Source organism: Microtus oregoni, unplaced genomic scaffold, assembly GCF_018167655.1.
Source record: "Microtus oregoni isolate MIOR12 unplaced genomic scaffold, Mior012 000021F_ref0000039, whole genome shotgun sequence".
NCBI lineage: Eukaryota > Metazoa > Chordata > Mammalia > Rodentia > Cricetidae > Microtus > Microtus oregoni.
The window spans coordinates 15238179-15261530 of NW_024543080.1; the positions used below are offsets into that span (position 1 = coordinate 15238179).

Below are 23352 nucleotides of genomic sequence, written 5' to 3' on the forward strand. Positions count from 1 at the left end.
GCTCCCTGAAAAAAAAATCAGTTGACTGAAATTCTTGGCTTTCTCCCAGGCAGTTTCTTGAAAAGGTTACCAGCTTAATTGAATGAAAGCAGAGTCTGCGACCATCAACAATTATCTATAGAGCAATACTTGTTATTAGGCTGAATAAAATGAAAGGTAGAAACCAACCACAATTATTTATGGGGCGGTTTAGTTCTTAACACTGGCTAGAGCAAGAGCATCTGCTACTACTGTGAAAATTTCCTAAAAATCTAGTTCCCCTGGTATAAAGACACTACACAAGATTTATGTATTTGAACAGTCTACAAAAATGACTTCTATTTATTTAGAAACTATCACAATTAACTTATTAACCTGGAAGAATTGAGAAAATTGACACAAAACTGATATTTAATATCCTCGTCTATTTTACCCACAGCAATGAAACCAGCACATCAGCTGTTTGCTGTTGTCTAGTCACCTCTTTATGCTGATTGTGCTACTTGGTCCATCCCAGAAACTCTCCCAGTTCATTTGGAGAATAATGTCCCTCATTCTGGTGTACACAATGTGAAATGACTAACCGAAATAACCAGAGTGGCATACTACAGGCAGTCTCTCAGTCACACTATGCGTCATTTCAGTAAGGCATTTTATTGAAAACACAGTGCAGACAATGCCACTCAAATGAGTAAGATTTAGAAGCATGGATGCTTTTCCTCTTTCCCTGGGCTTAGTCATTGTAAAACATTTCCCCAAGTCTACTCAACTAACAATAACGACTCTGTAATTGATGACCAGCTACAGCTATTAAAAGGATTAAATTCCAACCACTGGGACTCTCAACGTTGACACAGCCTAAGAGTTTGAATGCTAGTGAATTTAAACATTTCTTTGAATTTTAGCTGAGTAAATTAGATTCCTGTTTATAGCAACGCTAATTTTTTTGAATATTCTACATATTGTAAAGTCCATTCATTTTTTTTCCATTTGATAATGCTATCAAACATAAGTAGGAAACATACAGCAGAAAACAAAAAGAATTGTTTTGTCAATGACTTCACATTTGTATAATTTAATTTAGCAATTTCTCATAAATGACTAAATATTTTCAAGACTTCATTCAACAGTTTTTAAATATCAAAAGTGTTGTTTCATATTTATCCTACAGTCCAAACTCATCTAAATATGCAAATTTTACAATGTAAATGTATATTATTTCTAAAAACTCCTTCTGAGAATTAATATGCTCATGGCTGGATAAGAAATATTTTTAAAGACATTTCTGATGACTGATTTTTCAACAGTGTTTTATTTTTAATGAAAGCTATAAATTCATTAAAAGACAAAAATAATCAAGTCATTCCACATTATTCAAAGTCAAAAAAAGACAGGAGTTTTTGGTTCTCTAATAAAGTGGTAGAAATATATAATCAAAATGAAACTAGAAAGAGGAAACCAAAGTGTTTAGCCCTGTTTTTTCTTCTGAAGGAAAATTCTCTTACCACTGATTGCTATAGAGTAAGTGTGACTATGTACAGGTCAGAACTCAGAAGAGGGAAGATGATGGTGAGAAGCCAGAGTTCTGGCTGCCTTCCCACACAAGCTCAGTTTAACATAAGACCCAACAAGGCTGCCGATTAACGCACTGTTCATGGAATGTAAAAGTAAATGTCGCCATTTAAAAAAAAAATGAGTGGCCTAAAGAATAACATGGTAGGGAGTTTAAAACATAAATAAGATAAAAGTAACATTTACAGAGAAACAGTTATCTAGTAAAGATATTCAGACACTGAGCATACTGGATTTCATACCAAATACATTAAGACATGTAAACTACTTTATATATGTACAATGTATGCATAATGTAAAAGAAAGAAAAGAAAAATGTTGTACTCAAAGACGACCAGACATACCACATGGTGTGATACAGATTAAAAATTGCTTTAGCTGTTTATATTAAATACAGTCTTCACAGGTAAGTCTTGATTCCAGGGTACCACCTTCAACACAGAATGATGCTAAAAGTCAAACTTCTAATTATGCCACACCAAGTCCTTTCCTCATCTATGTTGTACCAGTGTGGTGTCGTCTTTCCCTAGCATGTCTACCCTCTCCTGAAGTTTGATGTCCAGTCTGACTGAACTCAGCATTTTGAATGACTGGTACCCAAGTTTTGGATCTTCACAAGTGTTCCCTTCCACCTCCATACAGTCTTTCAGGACCCACTATAAATACTCATTCTCCCGAAAGTTATGTTGTTTTCTGGTAGGTTTAGATGTCCTTGTAAATACAGTTCAGTGACACCATGTTATGTGTTGTATTTGATCATAATTCTTTAATCATTCGCCTTTCCTTCAGAGCCACAATATATACGCCCCATCAACTTCAAAATATCAATAAGTTGAGTCCTTAAATCACCTTAGTAACTCAATACATTTCTGTACTTTTAAATATGAATAAACATTGTTTTGGCTATCCTGGGTTTTTTGTTTTTCCATATAAAGTTGATTATTGTCTTCTCCAGATCTGTGAAGAATTTTGATGGGATTTTGATGGGGATTGCATTGAATCTATAGATTGCTTTTGGTAGAATTGCCATTTTTACTATGTTGATCCTCCCAATCCAAGAGCAAGGGAGGTCTTTCCATTTTCTGGTGTCTTCTTCAATTTCTTTCTTCAAAGACTTATAGTTCTTGTCAAGTAGATCTTTCACTTCCTTGGTCAGGGTTACCCCAAGGTATTTTATGCTATTTGTGGCTATCGTGAAAGGTGATGCTTCTCTGATTTCTCTCTCTGCTTCCTTATCCTTAGTGTATAGGAAGGCAACTGATTTTTTGGAGTTGATCTTGTATCCTGCCACATTACTAAAGCTGTTTATCAGCTGTAGGAGTTCTTTGGTAGGCAGTTTGAATGCACACCTTACGAGACCTGGATAGAGGTGGGCAGTCCTTGGGCTTCCCACAGGTCAGGGAACCCTGATTGCTCTTCGAGCAGATGAGGGAGGGGGACTTGATCGGGGGAGGGGGAGGGAAATGGGAAGCAGTTGTGGGGACGAGGCAGAAATCCTTAATAAATAAATAAATTAAAAAAAAAAAATAAAGGCGTGCGCCACCCAACCCAGCTGAAAAAAAAATAAAATAAAATGCTATAACTGTTCTAGAAAAAAATAAATATGAATAAACATATGATTCAATTCTGTAATATTAGAAAATTCCTAAGCAGATTTGAGTTCAAGTCAGTCAAATTTGTATGTGCCGAAATCTATTCTGCCCAACACCTTCAGTGCGGTTTGTTTAAACTTTATAGTTGTTTAAACTTTCTATAACCCTTCTGATAGTCACATGGATGGATATGTAAAGAAAGTCAAATTAAATAGCTCTTTCAAAGTCAGAAACATGCCATTTCCAAAGTAATATTTAAGGCTGCACCAAGTATTGTAAGACTCTGATATTTCTATTAGAGTCTACTTCTAACGTAAGCTATACTCTTTACTCTAAATTTATGCTATTATTTATGAATATGTGAATATAATACTGCCAACTGAAGAAGAAAATAGCAATACACAGTTTTCTACACTTTAAAATGTCTTGATTAAATGTTTCAATACATGAAGACAGTAAAGTATGCAGAGTTCATTTTAGCTTTTATCTGTACTTACCTCTAACTCATGTGAAACCACCAAATTACTATGCCTCAGATACTCTGCAACCCTTTTGTATCTTTGGTGGTTTCTTATTCAGCAAACCATCTTCAACTATCTAAACCAGTAGTACTGCTTTCTACTCCCTGTTCCCATATATGGTAATGTATATGGTATGCTTATCATATATTTTGACAATCATAAATGTCCCATAGATACAAGAAAAATTTGAAGTTCCCTTTTTATACTTCTTTGCAAGTCTCTGAAGCCTCTAGTATAGTCTTAGCTATCAAATATTTATTCAAATGTTTCCTAAATTGAGTCATAAAGTAATGATTTTTGAAACTGTTGGAAAGGGAAATCTAATATGTCACACGGCTGGGCCAGGGAAGCCTACTAGAGTCTGCATTGATTTGCATCACTGGATAAAAGAATTTCCAACATTTCCAACGGAGTGTAGTATTTTAGCACATGAACAAGTTCAAAGAAAAAAAAAACCAAGCAGATCTTAGAGAAAGATGCAATGCAAACATTCCTACTTTTTTCTCATTTCAGTAAGTCATTTTCTGAGGATTTCAGAGTTGAGTGTAGGACCGTCTCTCAGTTCCATGAGACTTCATGCCACACAAATATTGTTAAAACAATGCAAAATTCTAGACAAAGGGAAAAAATGTACTGTGCTTTGTTTGCCCGGAAACATGAACAGGTTTAACTAACTCTGAGTAGTGCTGATTTTCTTTTAACACTCTCCTGCCAGTCATTTTGACTTCTTAAATGAGATTATGACAGTGAGAGGAATATGGTGCTGGATGCTATTGGAATACACACAGTATGAATCAGTTTTCAAATAAATCCAGTTCATTGGGGACGTGTAATTGGTCATATTAATAAGATAGGCATGGCTTTAAATTTCAGGAAAGACAGATGAAATGATCTTTAATTTTAAATTTCATATAAGGTGATGAAGATATAATAACATTATCATGCTTTGGTTGACTTTTATTTCAAAGTTAAAAGACATAGTGAACTTCTGGGGGAATTAGATTTTAACACTTGTCTTTTTTCCCCTTAAAGAGTCCCCCAGAGCATGGTTTTCTTGCACTACCAAGTTCACTATGTCAACTGCCTAGAAAAATCCTATTTTTGTAAATAGATACTCTCTTCATGAACTTAATAATCTCATCTGTCCATACAACATATAGTTGTTATCAAAGGACAGTTCGAAACACGGAAAGATACACAGCACTAGTTAGAAACGACAAACATGCAAACTTTTGTTTTAAATCATTATTCACTTTTTTCTCCCCAAACTTGGAACTAACAGGACTTTTTTAAGTTTTGGAATAAGATCAGTTTCATGACATTGTGATCTATCATGGACTACAAGGATATTAGTCACAGGAGGGGAAGTATGTCAGTGATCAACTTTGGAATATGGATTTAATAAAAATACCACATTTTAATCCTCAGGAACTCAAGATACTGGAAAGGGAAATAAAAGCAATGAATGTATTTGACAATGAACGTGCTTCTAAGAACTCTCGGGAAAATTTTCATTGGGTTTATGGAATATATACGAAGATTTTCTTGACACTTTCTTGCTCAGCTTCAAAATATGGTATTATAAATTTTAATGTGTTGATTGATGCTAAAGTTTGTGGTGTGTGTGTGTGTGTGTGTGTGTGTGTGTGTGTTTGATATGGATAAAATATATCAAGCATAAGAAATGAGGGAATCACAACAATGTTATACACTTTGTGATAGTGATATTGAATTTAGCTTTACCAAGACAAATTCTTTATCCATGAATAACAATGACAAAATATGAAACTACAGACAGTCAGATATGCTTCAAAATTCACTGGCTTTGCATGTTCAAAGTGTGATTTTAATCTTTGATGTCCTCAGTCTTCCTCTGAATATATAAAGTCGGCTTATTTCAAGTCTGTATTTAATGGATTAGAAATTTTAACATAAAGTGAATCATTGACTAAGCAAAGTGAAATGTTTCTTTCCATGTTAATTTTTTATTTACTAAATCATAATATCCAATACAAAAAATAGAAAGCCAATCATTGAAAAGATTTAAAAAGGCATTCCTAAGAATGCCAAACATTTTTATTGACTCATATACGAGGTGGAAAAATGATGTCAATTTTATTAGTAGTGCAGAAAAGAAAAACTCTCAGTTTTCTTAAAGAGTAGTCAGTTCTGAATTTACTACTAAATTCTTTACCAGCTAAGCTTTAAAATTTTTAAAACAGTATTACAGCTTGGGGCAATGATCAAACTTATACAGAATAAAAAAAGGCAAAAACATTTTGAGAGTAATGACTTAACAACTTAAGATAATACAAAGTGTAAAAAGGCAGTTAAAAAATAATTAATGCTTATACTGTCCTATGGAAAGACAGTGCCCAACTGAATAACAGCACAAGAAAGTAAGTACGTTAGAAGAAAGGGGTAAAAGTACTCCTATCCACTGGAAAAATTTTATAAGGAAATACAAAAGAGATGCAAGAATTTAAGTTAAATTGAAGGTACAGAAACACTGAGGGAGGGTAAGAAGAAAGAATGCAGGGTGACTCAGACAACTGCTTTTCTTTCTTTTTTTTATGGAACTCGCGTTCTTTTTTTAGATTTTAAAATTCGTTTTACATATCAACCACAATTCACTGTATCTTCCTCCTCTACATCTTGTCTCCCACCTCCATCTACTCTTCAGGGAGGGTAAGGCCTCCCGTGGGGAGTCAACAAAGTCTGGCATATCAACCCTAGGCAGGACCAACCTACCCTCCATCTCCATGTCCCCCACTCTCGTATCAAGGTTGAGCATGGTATTCCACCATAAGGAATGGACTTCAAAAGGCCAGCTCATGCACTAGGGATAGATCCTGGTCCCACTGCCAGGGACCCCACAAAAAGACCAACGCATGGACCAAACTAGGGCCTCTAAATGTGGACAACTGCATTTTTAACTTGCAAAAGGAAAGGCTAATGAAGTCTTCAAATGACTTCAAATAGAGGGTTTAACATGTAGTCTTAAAAGCATCTATAACAACTTACTAGGGTACGGTTTGTACAATTCTCGGAAAGAATTTGTTGTTTATACTGTTTTGGTTACATGAGCCACAGTTAATTCAAATGAAGTAATAGATGCATAGCACTGGGATAATGAGTGACATTTCTGAGTGTCACTACCATGCACGTGATCGGAACATCTAATTTCCCCTTCACTAGTCCTCTGTACAACACTAATGCTGATGCAAAAGTCAAGATGTTTAAGAGGCATCATGAAAACACAGTATAACAGTTTTCATCTCTCGCTGTGAATATAAAATAAAAAAGTTATCAGTAAGTATAACTCCAACTTTTCCAAATCTGTCAGATACATACAACAGGAAATAAAGGAAGATAGAGTCCATGTAGGTTCAACAAGGTAATTAGCAGGCTTGTTTATAATAATGCTGTCTGTGACATGGATGTAAGACACAGAAATCAAATCAGCTGTGCTAGAGCAGCGGTTCTCGCTCTTTCTAATGCTCTGACCCTTTAAAATAGTTCCTCATGTTGTGGTGACCCCCAACCATAAAAATATTTTATGGTTATTTCATCACTATAACTTTCATATTGTTGTGAATCATGAACGATAATGTAAATTTTTGATATGCAGGATTTCTGATAAGGGACCCCTGTGAAATGGTTTTATGAACCCCAAGTAGGTGAGGACCCATAGATTATGAACCTTTGTGCTAGACTTTGTGTCCAGAGTATATGCCAAAGTTCATTTATTGATTCCTAGGACTGTTGATGAGAGTAGAGCTGGGGGAGACACTGAAACCTTTAGATAATGAGGTCTAGAGGAAGGTATTTATAACATGGCATATAGTTCCAAAGGGGATGAGGAACTCCGACTCTTCCTCGTTCTCCCTTGCTTCCTTCCACCAAAGTTAGCATTTTCATATCCCCTTGACTATCATGATGACCATGATGGCTGCCATGGATAAAAGGATAAAAGGCAACGACAGACTGCAAGCCAAAACACACACACACACACACACACACACACACAACTTTTCTCTTATATGTAATTTTATTTCAGGTGTTTCATTATAGTGTTATAAATAAAACATATAGATGACTAAAGGAAGAATGGGCTGGATCTCCAGAACTCTAGTGTTCCAGTCTGTGAATCTGTTAATAGAGAACTTTCTACCCTAGGAATTTTACAGATGTGAGAAACAGTTGCATAACAACCACGACTCCTACCAGCAGCACATGGGTTAGAAGGCAATGTTATTCTGACAGCCCATAACCCCCTCTTAATGGGTGGGTCACTATATTTTGGGTATATTTTAAGCTACTTTTGATATATTATGAATCCCATTCTTTCATAATATGAAAAGTAAAGGAAAACTAAGGAGCAATACAAAGGTCCAGAAATTAAGATAATAATGAAAGTCATTAGTGCTGAGGAATGACAAAGCATGGATTGTGTCAAGACCAGGTACAAAGCTAAAACAGAGTGGGGGAGGCAGGAGCTACTTCGTACTTTCAGGGTACATACTTGAGGCTTCAAATTAGTTTCACCCATATCAAAGGGCAGACTGGTCTTCCTCAAGACACAATGTGACTTGCTGGTAAAACTAAAGAATTAAGTTGGGCATGAGGGTACACTGCTATAATCCCATCACTCAAGAGGCTGAAGCAGCAGAACAATAAATTTGTACCAAACAGAGCTTCACAGCAAAACTCTGCAAGGTGAGGAGTGGCAGGTGTGTGGATGACCAGAAGATCAAATTACTTTTGGATGACTGTCAATTTGATGTTGGTTCAGGAGCTGGAAATTAGTCATAAACTTAAAAAGCGTGGTAGCGGCTGCTTAACTGCTAAGGGACTTTGTCAAAATCCAAGAATAATTATAGTTTCCTGGCATGTTCATACTTGTACAACTCTGCAGTTCAGAGTAAGTGGAAATCCCCAAGGGGTGGGATCTGGACAAGGGAACAATCCACCGATTCAAAACTGAATATTGTATGCAGCAAAAAGATCCATGGGTTGACTCCCTGCTTTTCCTATCTCCCCTCTCTATGTGTCTTCCTGTTTCTCGCTCCTCTCTCTTTCTCACTTTAGCTTTCTCTTTCCCCCTTTCTCTTATTAAATCTTTAAAATATTGACAAATAGCATCAAATAGAGGGAATGCTTCATAGAAAGCTGTGTGGTTTTGGTGTCTAAGATACAGTCACTGGTCTGGAGGCAGGAGACAGGCATAACCTCATACTCGCAGGGCACATACTTGAGGCTTCAAGATTCTAGTTTCACCCCTATCAAAGGTCAGACTGGTCCTCCTCTAGAAACAAGAGTGAAAGGTGATGCAGTCAACATTCCTCGCCAGGACTTCATGCAAAGATTCTTAGTGTAAGTGATCTGCAGCCAGGGAAGGGACCATGAGTTTGAACAGTGGCTGGAACAGGAAGTGGTGAAGGCAGAAAATCTTCCCTTTAGGAACCACTAATATTGATGATATCTTTCAATGGTTTATGCCACATTTTGCTTTTGGTTTTTTTTTTTTTAAGCACTGCTTTCTTTTTGAATTAAGCTAGGTTAAAACAGAATTAGAAGCTTACTTTTAGAAAAGTATCTGGTCAGAGATAGTCTAGAGATCTAGAGATACAACAGTCCTTGGAGATTAACTTGTTCAACTCTCACAAATGTAACAATTAATAAATTTAAAGGTACATCTTCAAACCTCATCTTAGGTATAAATTACAAAATGATTCTGTAATAAGCCGAGCAATCTTTAAGCCAAGTGGTATTGATTGGGAAGGGCGTGTGTACTTATTCACTCTAAAGGCACACACATATTAGTGAACTGAGCATATAAACACAGTTCTGCCATGCAAAACCAGGCTTCTCTCCATTCTTTTGGCTCTCACCCCTGTAGCCCAGTCAGGAAGCTTTAATGAATACCCATGGGGAGCCTACAGCACAAAATATTCCCTGGCCTATTTGGAAATGAGACAATAGTCCCTCTTGGAATTAAATCTTTGGTGCAAAGATTTTCCTGTCTTTTTTTTTTCCCCCAGCAAATGAGTATCATGTTCAGCACTGGAGAGACAACACCAGTTACTTACCCCCAATGAGTAGACTGAGTAAACACCCAGGAGGTTTGAGACAGCCAGAGAGCCAGATAATGAATGTGCTATTCATAGTGCGAACACAAAAGTAAGAACCAAACAAACACCAAATCCCTGCAGTTTGGAATACCCGGCTTTTTGGAACAAGAAGAAATAAAGTAGTGTGCATATGTCTCAATCATTAATATACCTCTGCTACAGTAGCAAAGTTCTGGCAGGTTTTGATTGCCAGGGAAGAACAAAATTTTTGCCAATCATCTTTAGAAAAACATCCAGAAGCAATTACCTTTCGAATCCTGTCTGATGGCCTGGGTCTGTTGTGAGAAATCAGTGAGATTCTGCAATGATTTACAGAGCTAGCGCACAGAAATTCTCATGTAAGGGGTTCCAACTGAAATGAGTAACTAAAGAAATATGTGTGAAGTGCTTCGACCTCAGCGTCCTCACCTCCCTCTGAGTGGAAGGACACAGAGAAAAGGCAAATTTACGCTGGCTACCCAGATTGCATTTAGACACCTATTCATGCAAGATGCTCCAGTTTGAGGTCACTTGATTCCATCAGCCGTTAATAAAAACCAGAAGTCAGCATGCTAGTCAAACAATTGTGTCTTAACTCCATTTAAAACAAGAAAGAGAGAAAACAGACTTAGTGAGCAAACGAGAATGCCATAAAAAATGAATATATTGTTTTCTACTTTTGTCTTCAATAAGTTTTTAATAAACCTCTTATTGCTATAATATCAGGGTTGTTTAAAAAAACTATCAAAACTATCAGTAACTCCATACAATAAGGTCATTAACTTTAAGTTTTAAGAAATCCCAGTAGGAAACATCCAGAATGTAGAGTGAACAAGTGAGCTATTAACTGAGTTTGATGACATGCTGTAGCATCCAAATAAATAACAAGGATCAATTTGAAAAATTAATGAGGCACTCACATCTGAATAGAATTATAACTACAACCCTGACTATTAAACAGAACTTAAGAACAGTCAATCACTGTCATACAAAAAGTTAAATCCAAAATATTATAATGAATTTGGCATTAAAAGAAATGTTTCAAAAATAAAACATATGTATCAAAATTCTTTTTGTTTTTCTAATCCTTAGAGAAAACATTTATAGTGATTATGTGCAATGAACTGTCAGAAAATATAGTGACAAGAATAACATGCTTCCTTTCTTTCTTTACAGCCTTTAAGAATGTTTACAGATTCTTAAAGCTAACGAACATTTTTAATGGACTTGAATATCTGGTACTGTCCTGCATACTTTAGGAACAGGCAGCCTATTCTTCATTAAACCTCGGGAAAAGAAAGTTACATTAGTGAAAACTACAGCTGCCCCCATGAGATCGACAATAACTTTTCAAGTTAAAAATAACAGTAATAACCCAAGATTTGAATGTGTACAGTCCCAAGATTAACAAGTCTAAATGCTGTATTGATATTATGTTTTCCACTAATGACCTAACTTCTTGTCTATATCAGATGAACAGAGGATAGAGGATATGATATTTTTCAAAGTAATTTTTTAGGAAAAAGTTCAAATTAAGTAGTGTTTATTCCATTCATTCTTCTACAATGAGCCGAAATAGGACCTTGGTCTATCCCCATTTATCTGATACTAGAGTCTCCTCATGAACTCCAGCTTTTGTGTTCTCCTCTGGTTCTGTGAGCAGGACCCTGGATGCTCTAAAAAAGAAAATATGGCAGGAGTGATGCTGTGAGTCTTCTAACGATATGCCATCAAATATGATGCAGTTTTCCTGCGGTCACCAGGACCGCCAGCTCTCACCATGTTTCCTTTCCCAAACACAGATGTCAAGCTGAGAGAATTCAAAACCACATGGAGAGACCTCATGTCCATACTCTCAGCTCAACCTGGGCATGCTCCGTACATCAACACAGCCCAGAAACAAGCAAGTGATTAAAGGAAGTTCCAGAAGATTTTGGACCCCAGAACTCTAAAGCATATGAATACATTGACTGACCATCAGCTCCCAACCCCATCACTGCAGAATGGCAATTCCTTCATAGTTGTAATTCTACACACACGACATAAGAACATATTAATATGTGTGTTGTGTCACCCATGGGATTTGAGATTGTTTGTTATGAAGCAATTTGTAAAAGCATGGTCATTTTACTTTCTTATGCCATTTCTATAATAATAACAGCAGCAATAGTAGAATAGCATGTATATATCTGCCAGATAGACTATTCACTCTTCACATGCCTGATATCTCTCTGTATAACCTACAAAACAGGCATTGTTAATATTCCTATCTTATAGATGAGAACACTAAGTTCTTGTAAGAGTGTGTGCCCACTATTGCCTCATGGGTAGAGGTAACAAATATTAGAATCAGAATCTTCTTGGAGTTACATTGGGGAACTCTAACGTTAGTAATATACTGCCCATGCGGAAGTAACAAGTGTGCGTGCACAACCATGTTAATGCATCACTAAACTCCCTTCCTGTCTGGATCATCTACTAGAAGTGGTTACTCCTGAATAAACTGCCAGTCTTCGAACTCAAGAAAGACAAATGAAAATCTCAGACCACAGCAACAGATGGTATAAATTGTAAGAGCACCATCAAAGCTACCACGTCACCACCTAGCAGACTACATATAAAGATGCCAAACAGCAAAAGAAGTGAAGAGCATGTGAAAGCGCTGGAGTGAAGAGGGCTAGAACGACACTACGTTAGAAGGATGAAGGACCTCAGATCAACTGATGGAACTACTCCATGGCCCTGCTACTTACCCAAGGTCCTGACGCTCTTTCCTAGAGAGCATTCTGCTCCATTAGTTACAATTATTGTTTTAGTGGCATTAATCATTCCATTGTCAAATCTTTCTTCAGATCAAAGAATGATAAAGACCTCGTTCTCAGCTGTGCATATGACGTGAAGGAAACAAAATGACCCACAGTATAAGGCATTGCAAAACAGAGAAAAGACACAGAGGTATCACTTGCAAAGCAAAGTCCCTGTTAGACACTAATGCAGAAATTCACAGAGTAATGCAGATCACCATTAAGATGTAGACTTGAGACTTCTGTGATATTCTTGTTCTAATAATAAAGTAACTATTTTTAAACAACCATTGTTATCTTCCTAAATCGTCGTACACCAACCACGAGGATGACATTGTTTTGTCCAGTTGAAAGAAAAGGAAAGAGAAATCAGATTAGTATTCATCAAGCTCGGGAGCAATGACCTAACCTAACCTAACCTAACCTGGACCTAATCTTTCCCAACGAACTCACCAAGTACTCAAGCAAGGACCACAATTGCTAATTAACTGGCTATAACCAACCCCCATGTTTTGCTATTTAGTGGACAGCACCCTCAGCCAAAGACCTTCCACTCTCCCATAGGATAGGTGAGGCTGTATTAGGAGGTCCAAGTCAATTATCTTAAGTGTTGCACAGAATTTTCCTGATTCAGCTGGTGAAATAGTCCCGTTTTCTCTGTTTTGCTTACTTCTTGAAATATGAATGCACAGGAGACAGTGATTACACCAGAAGCTACCCTAATGATGCTGAGAATGGAACTCACAGAAAAGATGTTGGAGAAAGAAGAGAGGCTGGAGTTTAGGTCTCTGGGATCATAGTTCCACCACAGATCCCAAAACTGCCCACTACAGAACTTCCTTTTCCAAAAGACAGAAATACATTTCCATGCTGTTTCATTCCTTAATATGTTTGCATGTTTGCTAAGTGCCACGAGATACAATTAAACTTTATGAATGTATTTAGCGGGGTAATAAATGCTGACCAAAATATTCCAAGCTCCAAAAAGTTCTATTTATACCCAATAGAAAACTTCACCTTATCTCATGCCTAAAGAGATCCATACTTCATTTCCAGGATACATATGTAAATGTGAAAGGCATGGGGAAGCTAACTGCTCAAAGTACCTACCGCTGATTGGATCACACTGCAGGAAAGGTGAGATGGGCAAGGGAGTGCAGAAAAAAATAGAAAAGCCGAGGAAGAATAAAAATTGCTACAGTTAGCTGATGCTAAGCTGTATGCTGTGCACGTACAATACAATGAACCAAGAAATTCTACCTATTATTTACACAGTGACAGATAAAAGAAAATGAGGTGGAGCTCGATAAACAAGCTCTCTTCTAAAGTAGATTTAGACACTATTCATCCCCTTCCTTTCAGCCCAGAAGCCTGCTTAGCTGCAACCGTGAAATAAATTCCAGTCCTCAGAACATTTCGAGGAGGAATAATGTTCAAAACGGACGCAGGCTCTCTTTTCCTTCTCTTTGAAATTGATTAGGTGTACCTTTCAGATGAAAAACCGCTTGGTTTCTCAAAGAAGGAAGATTATTTTTAGACAAACACAAAATAGCTAATTTAAGTTGTCCAAATAGAGAGAGTACTTAAGATTTTTGACTCAATATTGTAGCTGAGAACCATTATAAATACCTTGTATGGTGGACCCATAAACCAGGCCTTATCAAATTCCACCAAGAGACAATTGATAGTTTAGTATTAACTCAACGTTTTCTGTTAAGTCAAACTGATTACAAAACCGTAGTGAAATGTGTTTCTTAAACTACCTTCAAGAAACAATAAATGGACTAAGACGGTGGAAATAAAATCCCTGATGAGTGCTCAGGAAGCAATAGACATTAGACTCAGCACTGGAAAGAAATGTTACATAAGCAGTAATTTAATTTAAGTTTCCAATTTAAGGAATGCCTGGTCACATGCAACTCTCTGAAATGAAGCATTTCAACAACTCACCATGAGTCTGCTTTAGAAGGTAATCTGAAAATCTATAAGAGTGACAAAAAAAATTTACTCTGCAACAGCACTTGCTCTAACTGCTAAAACACAGAGACGGGCAAATGAGAATGATTCAGCTCGGTGAGCCACACTGCCGCACACATGGGAGAACTGTCACACCACGCCATTCAAAGGGCTTCGAATCGAGGGGCCACATCTTCCTGTTGAAGACTGTCCATAGCTTAAGCATCTCTAAAACACAATTCAGACTGTTTTATACTGAATGGTTTTACATTCTCTAAGAATACTATTAATTTAAATATTTCTGCCATTGGCTCCTTTCTTATTAAGTCTCTGGTTAAGGAAATGCTTGCAAGGATAAACCGGGTGTTTCATATATGTTTTCTTTGAATTTAAAAATGATAATTATTTACTAGCTATTTTTGTGGGTATACGTGCATGCACAATATGCCACAGAGTCATACAGCGGTGTGAGGATGACTTGTAGGAGTTGGTTCTCTTCTACTCTGAGAAACTGACCTCAGGCTATCGGGTTCTTTACCTGTTAAGCCATCTCCTGGCCACCTCCTCCAATATATAAAGTTTAAATAATGATTTGAACAGTCCAGTTCTCATAATAACTAGCTCAATAACTTTGTTTAAATCCAGTGTAGAGAGAAATGACAACATGATGGAACTAAATTCCAGTGCAGTCTTAAAGACAGTAAGGAGACCTTGTTAGAAATTCTGATAGGGTAAGATATCAGGGGGCCATTCACAATGCATGAACTTTAGATTTCCTCAGCTATAAAGACAGGTAATACATAATTTAAATAGATGTTATAACATACTTTCCTTCCATTGTTCCTGATGATGGATATTAGTGTTCAATTCAAACTTTTGGTAGTATTGTATTTATAACCTAAGAAAAGATATGATGATTAAAGGTAAACCCAAATTATATAGGTCTTAAGGAAATGCATTTAAATTTTTTTATACATATAAGATGATACACAAATGTCTTTCTACGGTTTACTTGGGAGACTGTACAACAGGTTCAAAATATCCTGGAAAGAGTCGATATTCCAATATAATTCAGAAAAAAACAACTTCATATTGCAGCAATAGATGTGAATCACCTTTTTAATAATTTCTAATTCCCCTCTCAACTGATAAATATTTATTTACAATTCCTTTCTTAAAATGCTGAATGCCTCTAGAACTTCCAGAAAGAATAAAATGTATTTGTAGACTCTATGTTACACATATCATCATCACACAAACACATTTTGGTGTGCACTCAGGAAAGCACTGAACACATCTATTTATGAAAGCATCATAGAGCTGCCACAGAACATCTCTTCATATGATGTGGTCACTACTGCAACCTCACAATGTAGCCCATACCTGACATATTCTGAGAACCCAAACTCAAAAACATGTACCAAATTAATGCCTAGATAAATTTAGCTTTAAAAAGTGATTATTTATTATGCACCAGAAGCACATATTTTCATAAGAATTTTTCTTAGACATACAAAAGTAAGTTTAAGTGTCTTCTTTCAATAAAGAAAATCTCACACCATTATATTATCACGTATATTATTTGTTTAGAAGGCAACATGTTAACGCAGTAAGCGTTTTAAATTTGGGTTGGTTTATATACTAGGAAGAATTTCTTTCCCATAAGCATATGATGAATGCTGATGCTGTACTACTAGTAATCCTCTTAACAGTGAAAAGAACTAATTTCTACTTTGAACCATGAGCAGTCATACAACGCACACTGAAATCTCAATTAGGAAGAAATAATGCTGTACTGTAAAATGGGCTATAAAAGGGCTAAATGATAACTATATAATCCTAGCGAGGGAACAGCAAGTCGCTTTTGCACTGGATAAAGAAAAATCAAATCTGCACTAGTCTGAGCTGTCTTAAAGTCAGTATTATCACGTTCCTAAAAAATATGTGTATGATGTATGAAAATAGAAATAAATGTATGATGAAACCAAGCAAACCTGCCCACATACCAACAAGCAGCTCTTAAGCTTTGTGGGTTTAATTATAAATAAAAACATCAATTAATGATTTTTAATATATGGAAATATAGCAATGGTTGGACTCAACCCTGACATCTGATCTAAGCTATCAGCCACCACCAAGCTTCCCTTCTAATTGGTCCGAATATTTACTATTCTGTCAGGAACTCTTCCCCATCACCTGTTAAAAACCAGAGAGCAGCTGGGCTATTTTACATAATAAGGGACGTGGGTTTTCAAGGCAGCGAAGGAGCAGAATCAGAAGCTCTTGACAGCTGTAAACCAACGCAAAGGCTCCGCCCTTATACTACAGAAGAAAAGTCAGCTGTTGTCTCAACAGCTGGTAAGTAGTTGATGGAAATACGTATTAAAAGCACTGTAGATTTTATGTTTAAGATATCCACAGTCAGGAGGCAAAAGACCGTAACATCAAAATATGTGATAAACATGGGAAAGAAACACAAAAGCAGCTCATGAGTGATGTGCAGATGACAACAAACTGTGGATGGACCAACATGCAGATACTGTGAGCTCCCATAACCTGAAATCTGTTTTCAAAAATTGAGATATGTTCTAGAAGGTGTTTCATTACCTTATCAGAAAGCAAGGAAGCAGATTATCATTTGAGCTACTTCCTCACTCGCCCATCTAGTTGCCACTTAACGCTATCACTGTTTCAGGATGTGTTCAAAATAAAGTATGATAATTATGAGCAGGAAGGCATTGTGACAAACTGTAAGATGGTGGCACTTGTTCCTCTAGCAGGAAGCATTCGTGGATGACATTTTTTTTCCAGGCACTTGATTGATTTAGCTGATCCAACATAATGTTAACCATGTGCCACACAATGAACAAAGAAACAATTCGAGAAGCGTGGGCACGGCCCTCGGTAACTTCATGCAGTGCCTAACCTAACGGCAACACTGCTGATGGTGCACAAGTCCAGCGCAAAGAAATAAACTCACTGTGCTGGAGATAGTGCCAGGGGGAGACATGGAGGACAAGAGGCAGACTACAAAGCTTAGTAAACTGAGGTACCAGCCAGTCCAGACTTAAAGGATGACTAGCATTCATCTAGAAAAAAACCATTTAAAAGAGCATTTCAGGGAAAGAACATCACATGCAAACACAAAGAACATGATAGATGAGAAAGGGAGCAGACAGAGAGACAGCAAGGATTCACTGAGTGGCACTCAAGGTTCAGCAGAGGCTAAAACCCTTACATGTGTAATAGCACTGATCCACACGTCTATCAGATTTTTCTTCTGCTGTCCTTGACAGTCTGTCAAAGGAAGCCAAAGGAAAGAGCAAAACTGAACGTGCATCAGATAGATGAAGCACTGGGAAGGAAGAGAGAGAAAAACACAATGCCCAAGACGGCACATCGTCATTGGGCATTGCATAACCCACTCACCAGTTTTCAGGGTAGCTCTTCAAATCGGCATCTGCAGAAGAGTAAGGAAAAGGAAAAGATTATGTGGTAAATGCCTTATTTAGCAAACTCTTCACTTATCTCTAAACAGTTAGTTCACAAGGAACAAAACAGTGGGCTTAAAACACACTCGGCAAACACGAGTGGGAGAAGCAAGAGAGGCACAGAACGAGGCACAGGAATCGGAACAGCCCCATCATCATAGCACATGAGAATGCACTGGCAAAGACTATCTTTGAGCCAATCACTGTTGGCTATTGTTCAGATCCCATCCTCGGTCTGCCAGAATGCAGTAGTCCACCGAGAAAGAAACTCTGTTTTAATGGGAGCTGACTCTATCTGTATGTCTCCAGTTACACAACTCAGGGGGTAGCCACATTGATAAAGCAAGAACTGGTTGTATTTTATAGACTCATTCTTTCGTTGCACAACAACCTTATTAAATGCTAGTTTAATTTTTTAAATACCAGGTATTCAAACTCACACAAGAGAGCATAAAATCCATATACCTGTTGTTTTGTAGTAATGTAGACCTTGTTTTTTTAAAAAAAAAAAAAAGAAAGAAAAAAACTGCATGTTGCCCATGATTTTGTTCAAATAACATTTACTTAGGTTCTATCAAATGAGTATTTATATAAATAAAACATTTTTGGCAGCAAAATATGTGCAGAGAGTAGATGACCTTATATACAAACTTAATCCCCACTACTTTACTGTTTGATCAATAGAAAACAATCCCTCCCCTTTAATCATATTTACTACTACATAAATCACTGTTTACTGGAGTCAGCTATTAAACTTTCACAGATAAAGGTCTCCAACTGAACTCCATAACCTACAAACTTTCATTCTATAAAATATGACAGGCTGGGAAAGTTGAGGAGATCTAATAGTCATGAGTGAGCCTTGTCTTTGCATTCTGTCAATTAATGGTATGTTTAAAATGCAATACAAATATAGCTTACTATAGAGAAAAAAGTTAATAAATTCAAGGGCAGTAATTCACTAAGATATTCCAGTAGTAAAGTTAGGCTGAATAAAATCAGTCCAAATAATGTGGTTAGTTTTATTAGGTTGCAAATGAAAACAATATCCTTTAACTGATTTTATATTGACAATGTTAAAATCAACCTTGGGTTTTACCCAAATGATCAGATGCAGTAGCCTTTTAATATTACTTGTCAAAGTTTCCACAGACACAAATGTTTATGAAGAGGACCAAAATTGGATATTAAATAGTTTGCCTTCAAAATAAAATCAGGCTTTAATGACCTGTCAAGTTCAGAAATAAATATTTCTAACACTTACACTCATCTTTCATTGCAAACACAAGCCACTTATCTTCATAGATAGTGTCAGAACTATGTTCTCTCAGGCAACGACTTCTCTCAGGAGAAATAAACCAATAGATGATCTCCACATGCATTAGTTAGCACTGCCTATGAGAGGAACGATTACTCTGTGGACAGACTTTAAAAGTCTCTAACTGATGTCATTATTCTTCAGTTCAGCAGAAGAATGAGATAAAATGTCTATTCACATATGATCTGGATATGTTCTTGGTTTTGGCCTGTATAAATTTTAACCCTTGAAGAAGCCTATAGAAAGCTTGTTCACATTAGGTCCAGACTAGGTTTGTGATTGAGGTACCGTAGCAACAGATCAATTAGTTTCCTTATCACTTGATGCTTTTCTTTATTCCCTGTTTTGGTTGAAAGTCAAACTCTTATGCCGATATACAGTAGGCACACAGGTGTCTTACCAATTCACCTACTGAAACTTTGCTCATGTATAGATACCTACATTTAGTATCACCTCTTTTGGTGACTATTCAGTGGATCCCCATGTTGTTGAAACTGTGTCCCCTCAGTATTCCTATTGCTATTTGCAAACTTTTTAGACCACTTATCCCCTTTTCAACCAAACTTAAAAACAGAATCCTTAAACCATGGAATGTACATGACTAGTATGTCTGTGGACACTGCCTTGCACAGATAAACTCTTCAATAAATCAATCATCAATAGTTTCTCAATTTCTATCAAAAAATTAATATATATTTTAATATTAAACCAAATATTATCATTCACAAATGTATTAATGAGGCATTAAGATCATAATAGTCTGTGAAAATGAAATTCTCACTATATTCTGTTTACCCTACAAATGACAGCACATTCCTAAGCAGTTCAGAGAAAACTGTTCACCAACAGCCTTCAGGCAATAATAACTTGTGTACTGGGAATTTCTGTGTTATTGTCTGCATTGTTAGTCTAATATCCATGAAAATTTATGCAACTGTTTCACTGGAAAAATCCTTAGTGATACAACCAAACCTTGTTTTTAGGGGGTGCTTCAGACAGTAATCTTAAGAACGAACTTACATAAAGATCAATAGTCACTGTTTAAGATAACATGTGTGCCCTTTGTTTCAAGTATAAATCAATAGATAAGAAAAATGGAATTATTCTAATAATTGTGGAAACTCCCAAACAGCTTACAGGCTTCCTTAGGGCAATTAAGACTCTTGTGCTTAAAAAACATTGGAGCAAAACTTAATCGGCCTGAATGATATTTGTTCACCTCATTTAACACATACTTACTGAACACCAACTACGTGCTTAGTCCTCCGTGGGCAATAGATATACAACAGTGCCACATAATAGATACAATCATCTTCTTACTGAGCTTACAATGGGCAAAAGGAGTCAAACATTAAACAGATAATCAAGCAAATAAAATGATGACTAAGTGCTGCCCGGGAAGCAGGGTGGAGTGAGAGATGGCACCCTGGGTAAAGGCAGGAGGTTGTGTAGGTTCTGATTAGTATGAATCACAAGTGAGGAAACAAAAGGAGGCCTCAAGTAGAGTTCGCCCTAAAGAAGTAAGGTGAGAACAGACGGAAAATGCAGAGGCAGCGCTTGGGGCATTTAGAATCGTGTTCAAAGGATGATAGAGTGAAAGCAACTGCATGACCAGTCAACTGCACAAAATAAACTGTGCCAAATACCAAATCAATGTAGGAACTTCAAAGATATGCTATGCAACATATAGCAAATTTTTAACCAAACAGTACACCAGCAAGCAGAGCAAAACTGTAAGAATGCATGGACTATCGAGTTATATTTTTGCACTCCTGAGAAGTCTACACAAATACTCTAAAGAAGAGAGTGATTTTACTAAAGCAGAAGATTGAGCTTTAAAAGGAATGCATGGAAGAATTCCCCACCAATTTGAAGTTCTTATTATCAGCTTTTAAATAACTTACAAATTCAATAAGACCTAAATATGCAAAGCAACTTAAAAGCATGTTCTTTCCAACATCAGACATAAAAATTTAAAAAGCAATTCTGAGTCAATTATAAATTAATCTACATAAGCAGGGAACTGATGAAAGTAGTTCAATATATTGATGCCTAATTTAAGAACCTATATGCTCTTTAATTTCCTAACAGAGTTTTTTAAAAAGCCTTTGCTTATCACTCAAGACTTCTGGACACTCTACTGAACCTATTCTTGTTTAAAACTTCAGCCCTACAGAGTCACAGCAGAGCACCGGGCTGAACTTCCAAACTGCAGTCGAAGAGTGGGAGGAGTGAGAATATGAGCAAAGAGGTCAAGACCATGATGGGGACACACACTAAAACAGTTTGCCTGAGCTAACAGGAGCTCACCGACAGGGAAGTCGGACAGGGAAGGAACCAGCATAGAACCAAAGTAGGCCCTCAGAGTGTGGGTGACAGCTGTATGGCTGGAGCAGAATGCCAGACCCCTGGCAGTGGGACCAGGGTTTTTATCCCTACTGATTCTACTGGATTTTTGGAACCCATTCTCTTTGGAGAGATACCTTGCTCAGCCTAGATATAGTAGAGAGAGCTTTGGTCCTGTGTTACTCTCTCTGAGGAGTGGATAGGGTGGTAGTGAAGGAAATGGGAGGAGAAGGAGTGAGAACTGGGATTGGTATGTAAAATGAAAAAGGTGGGTTTTGTTTTGTTTTGTTTTAAATAAAATAAAAAGAAAAAAATCAGCCCTAGGTGCTCATCACAACTGACACAATCCTCTCTTTTTATTTTCATTAATTCTTTTTTAATTTGGCAATTTTACACAGTGTATCGTGATCATATTCAGTCCCAACTCTTCCCAGATCCACTCCCAACTCCGCAGACCCTCTCATTACTTGCCCTCTTTTTATTCCTATAAAACAAGGCACCTAGTCAGAGCTGTGCTCCCTCAGTCCTCACAGGGGTGGGGCCAATCACTGGAACATGGTCAGCACACCAGAAGCCATGCCCAACTTCTCCCAGAAGCAGTCCTCTTTAGGGAACCTCAGTGCTGCACAAGAAAGGCAGGGCAGATCCAAAAGATTTTCTCTTCAGCTAGTCTAACCAAATTGTTGAGCTTCTGGTTCTAAATAATGTATTTATCAGTGATAAAAGAAGATACCGTTTTATTGGTCTCTGAGTCATACAGATGCACATGTACACATGTACACACGTGGATATATCACACATACCCAAACAGAAAAAAGAATGAATGGACATATGGCTGTCAAATAATAAAAAGGGTTGCATGGAGGAAGAGACAGAAATATATATATTTAGGTATAAATATATATCAAATACTTATATTTGTATAAAATAGACATTATCTACAAATATAAGTATATAACATCTATATACAAATCTTATTTACATATATGTTAAATTTTATTTAAACATTAATAGAGCAAGAAAAAAAGCAACAATAAACATCTGCCCTTCTGTTTTAGATATGTTCCATTCCAGGAAACTTTGCACTGACTAGGAGGTGGCCTTCTCTATCAGACTTGTGCAGGGTTGCAGGTGTAACTCTCTGGCACAGTGCCTGTCGGCTATGAATGGAGCTTTTGGTTTCCGTCCCGAGCATCACCAAATAAAGAATAAGCAAACACAAATGTGAAAGAAAATCTTGCAAGCTCAGCTGGGAAAACATGCCTTTTATGCTTTAATTTACATACACGACTCTCCTAAATTCCTATATCAGAGCCTAAGACCTGGTGAGAAAATACTGAGGGGAGTCTTTGGTGTTGTTCAATATATGAATGCCGAGCCCTTGAAAACTCTATTAAGACGCATAATAGAAGGATTCTAAAGAAGCAGCTAGACTATTTTTTTTTTTTTTGCTTTTCTACTTTCTAACCAGATATGTTTTCTTCCTGACATAGGGGTACACAGACTGTCAGTCATCGCCATGGAATAAGGAGGAACCCTCACCAAAGGCATAATCTTTGGACCTTCCCAGCTTTCCAGAACCGTGAAAGGGAATTTCTGTTACTTATAAATAAGCCAGTCTGGTGTATTTCGGCTATAGTAGCACAAATGGACTAAAGTG

At 36.9% G+C, this 23352-nt stretch overlaps 1 protein-coding gene across 25 annotated transcripts in view; it reads right to left on the reverse strand.

Annotated features, from left to right (window-relative positions):
- The window catches only part of Adgrl3 (adhesion G protein-coupled receptor L3), a 752737-nt gene that overhangs the window by 687544 nt on the left and 41841 nt on the right, over positions 1–23352 (reverse strand). For 24 of the 25 annotated variants that reach the window (XM_041671395.1, XM_041671374.1, XM_041671372.1 and 21 more), the window contains exon 2: positions 17967–17997. The exons of the other annotated variant lie outside the window; for it this stretch is intronic. The gene's annotated coding sequence lies outside the window, so the exon portion shown is untranslated. The remainder of the gene's footprint in view (positions 1–17966; positions 17998–23352) is intronic. 25 annotated transcript variants of the gene reach the window in all.